Here is a 10,604-nt window from a genome sequence, read left to right on the forward strand (position 1 = left end):
TGGAAATCATCACCTGTGGGGCCATCAGATAAGCCTTTGTGGAAGAACTGGCCTTGTTTCTGGGCCTCAAGTCCCAGAGCTATTGTATCACATCCCATGCACCACAAACAATCCTTCAGGCCAGCCATCCGTAGTGGAATGGGAAGATGGGGTTTCCTCCCTTTTTTTTTAAAGAAATGCCCAGGAAATCCGGATTTTAAAGAAAACTATCTTACTTTTAAAAGGATGACACTTAATCGCTTGGAAATTATCATGCGCAGGACAAATAAAATGATACAATATCTAATCAGCGTTCAAAAGTTGAGTGCGAGATTTCAAAGTGCACACGTGGCTTTCAAGCTTGTAATGTGTAGCTAATTCTCATTTTTGCCTTCAAAATCTCAAATGGCTGGGGGGGAGTTTACTACTCGTTTGCAGACCACCTACTCTGTGCCTTGTGGGATCCCTATTGGAAAAAGATCTCTGTCCTCTGTTGACTGCAAGTTGATGATTAGACCTCAACCCCAGTACCCCCTCCCTTACACGTGTCCTTGGGGCTCCAAGAAGCCTCCCAGTGAGACTGTCTGTGCAGATTCTCAGAAAAATATTAGAACTGGAGGCTGCCAAGTTGGGGAAAGAGTCTACCCTGGAGTCAACCCAGACTCAGCTGGAAAGAACTGAGGCGCTCCCCTCTGCTCCTCCTGTGTTTGGAAAGCGCGTGTTCCCCAGTGAGCGAAAAAGAACTGGAATCCTGCTCGCTTCTTTTTCCTACTTGACTCCTTTTTTCCCTTAAGCCTGGCGCCAGCAGGAAAAAAATATTCAGAAACCACAGTCGTTACAGGTCTAGGAATTGTCACATTTTTTTTCTATTAAAAGATGAAGTTTAAAAAATGAAATTGACATGTAATAAACCCCCAGTGAGCTTCCCAAGTCTAATCAGTTTGCCTTTTTGAACTGCCACCAACCACAGAACCTCGTGCTGGGTGTTTTTACAGTTTCATGACCCTGAGGTGGCTTCTCCTTGCCATCCTGAACTACCAGATCCAAGCAGTCGGGCAAATAAATGGTTCAGACAGGCCTCTGGTTGCATCTCCTTTTGCCTCTTCTACCTCTTGCCTAGCATCTGTTGCAGCTTGGCTGTGAGGCAGGGGAAGAGCCGATGTTTCATGGTAACTCATCTCTTGCCAAGTCTATTCACTTTTTCCTGCCTTTTCCCAAATCTGTACTTTATAGACTTACCTCAGGCTCTGCTCACCGGGGCCTGAAATTCCCACTGTAATACCCCACTCCACCCCCCCCTACCCGTGATGTATTCAACATGCCAAACACAGTAACAACAAGTCTCACGATGGAGACGTTACTGGGCCCTCTCGAGCAAATTGATGAACAACGGGAGGACCGTGACCGTGAGCGTGAGCCCCCCTACCACCGCCCAGCCTAAGAAAGGAGACTTGGGTACTTCTTGGCTTCCCTATTTTGCCAGCAGGACCAGGTGACCTTGAGCTCTGTATCCTCTGAAGTGGGATAAGAATTTATATATATATATATATATTTTGCTTTTTGGGTCACACCCGGTGATGCTCAGGGGTCACTCCTAGCTTTGCACTCAGGAATCACTCCTGGCGGTGCTCAGGGGACCATATGGGTTGCTGGGAATAGAACCGGGGTCAGCTGTGAGCAAGGCAAACACCCTACCCCCTGTGCTATCACTCCAGCCCCCACGAATTGACTTTCTTATTGATTCTTCATCATTCTGAGCAGGGCAGGGTGGGGGCACGTTTTTCTTTACTCAGGACTGACTTCAAATTGCCTGTGTAAAGGAAACCATGCCCCATCTAGCACATACTGTTTATCCTGCAGAGCCTGTTTGTTGAATGAATGAAGGAGAGTAGTAAAAGGCTCCACAGTATCAAAGGGGGAAGAAATGAAAATATTTTGAATGGCCACTGGGGTGTTGAAAAGGCCTAGACTTCAAATTATTAAAGGGCAAGAAAATGTCCTCATTTTTTTCCCCTTGACTTCAAAAAAAGTAGAGCAAACATGGGCTGTGCCTTCTCATTCTAAATACAGGTCTGCAATATAAAGGGAGCTTCAGAGGATGCCCAAAGCAGAAAAATATCAAGGAATGCCCTTTAAAGACACTTTGGAATTTCTAATAGAGCTGAAAATTGGTAAAATCCAGATGGGAGAAAAAGAGAACGAAAGAGGATGGTCTGTTAAAACACAGATTTCTGGGCCCCATTCCCAGAGTTTCTGATTCTTCAAGTTGTTCATTGTATGAGATACACCTCTAAGGAAATGTACCACAAGTCTACAAGGAGTTCAACTGCAGCCAAGTAACTTGTGATAAATATTTTAAAAATCTAATACACATCTAGTGTCCTGTAGGACTTCCTGATAACTATTTTTCCACAAAGGGCAGACAGATGTTTTGCCCTAGGGTATGCTAAGTGCCCTGGTGAGAACTTCAGGAGGGGGAAGGGCATCAGAATGGGGGGTGGGGAGTTCACAGTGGAGGGGATGAACAGGAAGGAGTTGGGGGGGGTGCAGCTGCCATTTCGAGCAGAGTCTGATACAACACACTAGTTGCAAGCAGTTCCTTTGCTTCTGCTCCAAACCCAGCACATCCACATAAGCACCTTCATTGCTCACACACACAGGAAGTGAAATGCAAACAAAACTCCTCTCCTCAGATCCCAGAGAGGCATTTCCCAGGGAATTCCGGTCTGATCTAGGGGAGATTGTGATCGCTTCCCCCCCCCCACCCTCCATTCAGCCCGAAGTTTGTCCTGCTGTAAACTCAGCTGTCTCTCTAAGCTGCTTTGCACATACTAGACGTTTGCAAGTTGTGTGGATTAGAAGGAATGACATCCATATTTGTAACCCTGCACTTCATCCATCATGCACTGTAGTGGGGACCTACACGCACTCTTTTAAAAAGTCTTGAAGCCTCCGAGACTTCAACTGAAGTCTCTTTTTTTTCAATGATTAATACATTTGTCCTCTTCTTGAGAACTTCCCTCTGCAAAACTCAATTGTCTCACCAATGGACTGATACAGTTCTGCTAACGAAGAAAGCAGAAACTATACACCTCATTGTTTCTTTGTGGTCAGCTCGGAGATCTATTTAGAGAATGTGTACTTTTGAGGGCAGGGAAAGGGCCCTGGAGTACAAAGAGAGCTGTGTGCACTCAGCCTGGGGCACGTGGGTTTACTGGAATGCACCCACAAGCAGCCAATAATCCAAGTGAGTTTCACCAGTGGGTCCTGATCATCTCCACAGCAGTCAGGCTGGGGTGAAGGACTCAGCAATACAGCCCTCCCCTCCCCCACCCCAGACCCGCTTCTCCAAGAACCTAGGAAAGTTTTCTAAGAAGACTCTTGGGTTCGATGGGAGGAAAAGAGATGAAGTGCCGGTTATGCCTGAAGTCAATGGGTGACTTATTTCTCTACCGGATTCCTCGTCTCCTGAAAGACCCTTGACTTCACTTGTGTTGCCAGATGTGACTGCCAAGGATGGAACATAGAATGGGAAAGCTGGACCGCTTTCCCAATACAGGCCGTTTCACTTCCCCTGAGGCTCAGCGAGGGTGTTGACTCAAGCTGGGACCCTGGCACCCTCTCTAATGCTCTTTGCTCTGCACAGATGTGGAAGGCTGGCCAAGTCATCTTTCAGAAGGGAAAATAAGTGAGAATTGCTGATCCAATACTGGGAATCATTACAGAATTGAGCAGGAATTTGACCTATATCCTCCCAATGAAACTGAAACGGGAGATGGGAGGGAAGTAAAGAGAGATACCATGGCTGTGAAGGCAAGCTTACAGCATGTTTAACAAACTGCTTTTTGGGTGAAGGGGCTTTTAAATTGGCCCCTACCTGTTTCTATGGGATCATTTCTCACTATTTTTTCCTTTTCCTTGTCCTGTAGGCAAACATCTGACTTGGGGGTCTTGGCTCTCTTCTCTTTACCCATCCCTTTCACTGAGATTCACATTCATCTTTATATTAATTTATTTTTGGCTTTTTTGGGGTCACATCTGGCGATCTGGCTATGCTCAGTGGTGACTCCTAGCTGACTCCTAGCTCTGCACTCAGGAATTACTTCTGGAGGTGGCCTGAGGACCATATGGGATGCCAGGGATCGAACCCGGGTCAGCTGTATGCAAAACAAATGCCCTACCCGTTGTACTATCTCTCCGGACCCTGATCTGACTTTATTTATTTATTTTGCTTTTTAGGTCACACCCAACAATGCTCACCCAACAATGCTCAGGGTTACTTCTGGCTCTGCACTCAGGAATTACTCCCAGCGGTGCTGGGGTGCCATATGGGATTCCAGGGATCAAACCCAGGTCAGCCGCATGCAAGACAAATGTCCCACCCATTGTACTATTGCTCCAGCTTTATTTTATTTTTAATTTTTTAATTTTCTTTTGCTTTTTGGGTCACGCCTGGTGATGCACAGGGGTTACATCTGGCTCTGTACTCAGGAATTATTCCTGGTGGTGCTCAGGGGACCATATGGGATGCTGGGAATCGAACCCAGGTCAGCCATGTGCAAGGCAAACGCCCTACTCGCTGTGCTATTCTCCAGCCCCTGATCTGACTTTAGAGCTCTTGCTGAAGGCAGTGCCTGATAGGCAAGGGCTAAGTGAGCGGCAAAATCAGTGATTTGAATCTGGGGGTGGGAAGTGAGCGTGAGGGTGAGGGAAGGGTTCATCACTGATCTAGAAGGATTTAAGATTGTTCTGCTGTACATGAGACTTATTAGGGTGGTCGTAGAGAATTCATTCAACTGAAACAGATCCAGAAGAAACTGTTCGGTCTTCTAAAATGAACTAGGTTTTTTTTCCTCTCTCTTTCTGGAAGGAGGAATGTGTGTTCCAATTGTGGTTCCTCCTGGCAGTGTGTGTACTAGGACCTTGGAGGCTGACTTCAGAAGGAAGGTGTGAGAAAGCAAGTACTGATTTCAATTTGGGTTCTGTAGAAATATTTAGGAAGCCTGTGTGGTGTTTTCATGATTAAAAATGACCCTGGTGCATGCGTTTGATGGCAACACAGCCCACAGCAAGGCTGACATATGCTTTTACCCATTCTCCATATGTTTCATTTATATCTTAATCCACAGCCTGCTGAGAAATCGCCGGGTAAGAGCACACTTTGGGGACTGCTGTCAGTTGGCCTTGTGCTATTTTCTTAGCCTATGTATGGTAATTCACACATCCTCCACTGTGAGCTAGAGTCTGGCCCAGGGCCTGTGGAATTGCCATTGGACTGACTGCAGGGAAACGAAAATTCATAATGTGAAATGAACTTGGTTCAAATCTGAGTCAGGGATGTGGTGGGTCTGTTTATAGGAGGGGAGAATAACACGAAGAAAATTGGTGCAAGGGGGCTGGAGCAATAGTACAGCTGGCAGGGCCTCTGCCTTGCATGTGGCTGACCTGAGTTTGATCCTTGGCATCCCATATGCCCCCTGAGCACAAATCTGAGGAATGTGGTGGGTCTGTTTATAGGAGGGGAGAGAATAATGTGAAGGAAATTGGTGCAAGGGGACTGGAGCGATAGTACAGCACGAAGGGCGTCTGACTTGCATGTGGCTGACCTGAGTTCGATCCCCGGCATCCCATCTGTCCCCTAAGCAACACCAGGAGTAATTTCTGAGTATGCAAGGGGGCCGGAGCAATAGGACAGTGGGTAGGGCATCTGCCTTGCATGAGGCTGACCTGAGTTCGATCCCCGGCATCCCGTATGTCCCCTAAGCACCATCAAGAGTAATTCCTGAGTGCAGAGCCAGGAATAACCCCTGAGTATCTCTAGGTGTGACCTCAAACCCCCAAAACAGGGAGAAATGTGGTTATATAGAAACACTCCAAGTTTAGTAAGAGAATCATAGACTGTCTGAACTTGGGAAGTCCCCGAATACGCTCTTAAAAGAACAGGGACTCTGCTACTCAGTGCATCTAGCCAGGGGTCCCAGTCCTCTCTTCGTCTCATTTTCAAAATGTGTTACACCACCCAAATTATAATCCCTGTTGTGATGAAATTGTCATGAATAGTCAATATCTGCAAACTAGCGAAACGAAACTCAATGAAAGTTTCTCCCTTCCCATTTTCTCTCCTTTATATTCACGTCTACAATTATTTTAGGTTGACATAGTTGTGATGTTTGAGTCTATATCTCATTGCCATCTCCTTTCACTTCGCGCAGCCCACACACTTACCATTTTAATGCCTAAAGAACATTCCATCTGGTGGTTAGACTTGACTTTTTTATAGACACGCTGCCATCCTTGAACATTCTGAGTGCCTTCCCTTTTTCCGCCAATATAAATAGTGGGACTTGGAACAACCTGACATAACTTACCTCCTTTGGGGATTGTCTCTTTGGAATATGTTCTTAAAAATAGAAGGATGACTAGAAAGGGCTTTCAAACCACATTACCCTCCAGAAAAAATGCCCCACTTAGCAGTGTTTGTATATCACTACTGAGAGACTGATTGGGGGGTGCTTTTATTCTCCTATCTTACTCTCACTCCACCCCTTTTCTCTCCTTCTTGGCATTATTCAGGCTCACCTTTATTTTTTGCCACATCTAGCATGGTCAAGGGTTACTCCTGGTTCTGTGCTCAGGAATTACTTCTGGTAGGGTCTGGGGAGTCCAAGTGGGGTGCCCAGGATTGAACCCTACTCCGCATGTGCAAGGCAAAGGCCCTACTTGCTGTACTATTGCTCCAACCCCTCACCTGGTTTCTTGATGTCTTTCGACATGTTGCAGAAGGATGTCTGTTTCAGTTATTTGGAGAAGAGGGCATTGCTACATAAAGAGGTGTTCATGGGACTCCGTTGTTCTTTTGTGTCAGATGTTATGATGGTCAGATGCTGCAAAGAGAACCAAAGAGGAACCAGAGGTCTGTTATATTTCTCTTTTAACAGTGAAACCTGGAGTTAGACTTACAGGTTCTTTAAACTACCTGAATCCCAGAGTGTTTGCATGGAAAAAGGCACTCCTTACTCTCCACTGGGACTTGGACCCCCTACTCATTTTTTATTTCCTACGTATTTTTTTAGCGTGTGAAGAGAAGGCATTGAGGTTGCTTCTGGTAGCCCTGTGCATAAGGCACTTTAAACTTGTGTTTGGCATGCCCTGCTTCTTTGTGTCATGTTTCTCTCGGGTAATGTCCTCCAATCCCCTACATGCAGCATCATTAATTCTGGTCCAACCTTCTAAAGATGGGGAAACTCAGATTCCAGAGAGGTGAATTATCCCTCGTGCATTCACCACTTATAAGCAGAAAGGGGGAAGTGCATCACTCCTTGAAGTGTAGTTTCCGCTTTCTCTCTTTCCCTCCCTGTATGATCCCGGGTAAGTCATTGGGGTTGTTTGCTCCTCTAAAAGAGGGTAGGTTCCCATGAGCTGCTTTGTTCTTTGGGTCATACCCAGTGATGCACAGGAATTACTCTTGGCTCTGCACTCAGAAACTACTCCTGGCAGTGATTGGGGGACTTTATGGGTTGCTTTGGATCAAACTTGAACCCAAACCTGGTTTTCCACGTGCAGGCAATCACCTTACCCTCTGTACTATCGCTCCAACCCTTACAAGTTTGACACTTATGCCTGTTTTTCCGAGAACTGGTAATAGCTAGGAAATCTAGTTAGTATTTTAGGAAAATAAACACAAAGAATCGAGGTGCTTCCAAATCCAACTCAGAGATGGAGAGAATCAAAGAATCAAGAGACAGGACCTTTTTTTTTTTTTTTTGGTTTGGCAGAGCTAAGTGTTACTGCCATCTAGTGAGGAAAAGAAGCATGACCTCCAAATCAAACCTGTGGAAAAATACCAGAATCTTCAGGTGACCTGATGACTGATGAGATCTTGCGCCCCACTCCCTGACATTAACCACATTCATTTAAATATTGTTTTCATTAAAAAAATATGTGCTTACGCTCCTATTTGCCCATTCCAAGTTTTTCATGATCGTGTTTCAAGCATAGATTGTTTCATCATCAATCCTTTCACCATGCCCACTTCTTTCCAATTTCCCCCTACCTCCTCCACTTGCCTCCCCCACTTGTCTCTACAAGGGGTGCTTCCCTTCTTCCACCCACTCCCCTTTTAGGTCAGACCCCACCCCCAACAATGCTCAGGGCTTACTCCTGGCTCTGCACTCAAAAATTACTACTGGCTCAGGTGACCCACTATGAGATATCACTCTGGCCCCAAGGGACACTTTTCACTATTTGCTTTCGCATTGTGGATTATAGTACTGTTGCTGACAAAGGTTCACACCTAATATTTTACTACCTTTCAGCACCACCTCCTTCTCTGGCTGAACTTCCCTCCGCCATAGTCATTGCCCCCTGCCTATCCTATCCCCCACCCCCCTCAGAGGAGCCTGTTTCTGACTACTAGTTCTCATGTTCTTTGTTTCCATTGTCTTTAAACACCTCAAAGGAAGATAACCAAGATAACCAGAACATAAAGATAGCCCAGGGAATGGGAGAAACTATTTACCTAACACTTATATGATAAAAGATTAAGATCCAAGATATGCAAGGCACAGGTTGAAACTTACAAGAAAAAAAATATTCAAAACCATTAAAAAAAGTGGGGAGGAGAGAAGGCAGAAACTTCCTCAGGGAAGAAATACAGATGGCCAAAAGGCACTTGAAAAAATGCTCTGCATCACTAATGATCAAGAAGATGCAAATCAAAACAACAATGAGATACCATCATATATCAAAAAAGAACCAGAGCACTGGGTGCTGGTATGGATATGGGGGGAGAAAGAGACTGATTCACCGCTGGTGGGAATGTTGACTGCTTCAAACTAGGAACTGAACTTCCATTTGACTCAGCAGCCCCACTTCTCGGAATCTGCTCCCCTATCTTCCTTGCAGCATTATCCACAATAGCCCAAATTGGGATTTCACTGAAGTGTTCAATCTTAGAATATTTCTGCAGGCCACTCTCTCCCTTTGACTGAAAGGGAAGATGAGCTTTGCTGGCCAACATTAGACGTGATGATCCTTGGTCACCTCTAAATATGTCTGCATGTACTTTGTACCTTTCCCACGTCCTCTCCCTTTCCCAGAATCCCAGATGGAGTCTGAGCAGTTAAGGTGCTGTGATTGAAGAAATTTTGGGACAGATCATGCCACATTGTTAATCAACAGATTTAGGAGGCATTAGACAGGCAAATCTCTCTTATTTGGGATCAAGGAATTGTAACTTTGGTTTGGTGGTCACATTTGGCGGTGCTTTATGGCTACTCTTAGCTTGGTGCTCAGGGAATCTCGAGGTGCCATTCAAAGCATGTGTTCCAGCCTTTTCTACTATCTCTCGCTGACCCAAGTTAGGATAAACATAAAACTTATATTTTGTGGCCACACTCAGAGATGCTCAGGGGTAACTCTTTTCTGTGCACTCTACATTACTCCTAGACCAGATTTAAGCCCGGGTCAGGTCAGCCAGCCTTGTGCAAGGCAAGTGTCCAACTCACTGTACTATCTCTCCATAGTATAGAACTGGTATAGAGGTTTACCTCGCTGGCCCAAGTTAAGACTTGTGTTTTGTGGCCACACTTAGAGATGCTCAGGGGTAACTCTTATCTCTGCACTCAACATTACTCCTAGCCCAGGTTCAAGCCTGGGTCAGGTCAGCCAGCCTTGTGCAAGACAAGTGTCCAACCCACTGTACTATCTCTCCATAGTGTAGAACTGGTATAGAGGTTTGCCTACCAGTTTTACTTTTTTGGGGGGGTAACACCCTGCGATGCTCAGGGGTTACTCCTGGCTCTGCACTCAGGAATGACTCCTGGCGGTGCCCGAGGGACCATATGGGATGCTGGGAATTGAACCTGGGTCGGCCGAGTGCAAGGCAAATGCCCTACCCGTTGTGCTATCACTCCAGCCCCTGCCTACCAGTTTTAAATGACTCCATTGGCATGCTAACTTTTCACAATGGTGCTAAAAGTGTTTTGATCCAGGCCACTAATGTAGTTAATACAAGGGGTATAGGTGCAGTTGACTCTGAGGGAGCTTTAAAATCCAGTACTTGGGCCTAGGAGACAGCTCCAAGGACTAGAGTTTCACTGAAGGCCCAAGTTTGATCCCCAGCACTGCATAGTCTCCTAACCCAAGAGCAGAGCAGGTATAGTCCCTGAAACTGCTGGGTGTGGCTCCCCAAAACCAAAAAACCCAAATCTTTAAACTTAAATCCAAGTGCTTTAAGTTTTAAGTGAGGGGCAAGTTGGGTGTGAAGAGTCTCAATGAGTATATTTCCGTCTTCCTGAGATACTTTCCCACTCACCATTGGGGCCTCCCCAGGCCCTGCCAGACCTCTAGGTGTGATCTTACCTTTTCCTCTGTTATCTTGAATGCCAGAAGTGCATAGGTTATTAAAACATAACTTGTATGTTAGACATTGCTTTACCAAAAGCCTTTATTTCTTTTATAATACTCTCGACAAACAAAACCTTGAGATAATCCACTTATTTTTATAATGATTCAACAAGGACTTTGAATAATAAATAATGATGATGATTTTTACAATAACCTATATCACCCAGGGTAACCATTGAAACCATGGCAACCACTGAGTTGGGGCTTTGCCTTCATGA

The sequence above is a fragment of the Sorex fumeus genome, unplaced genomic scaffold, assembly GCF_029834395.1.
Source record: "Sorex fumeus unplaced genomic scaffold, SorFum_2.1 ptg000075l, whole genome shotgun sequence".
NCBI lineage: Eukaryota > Metazoa > Chordata > Mammalia > Eulipotyphla > Soricidae > Sorex > Sorex fumeus.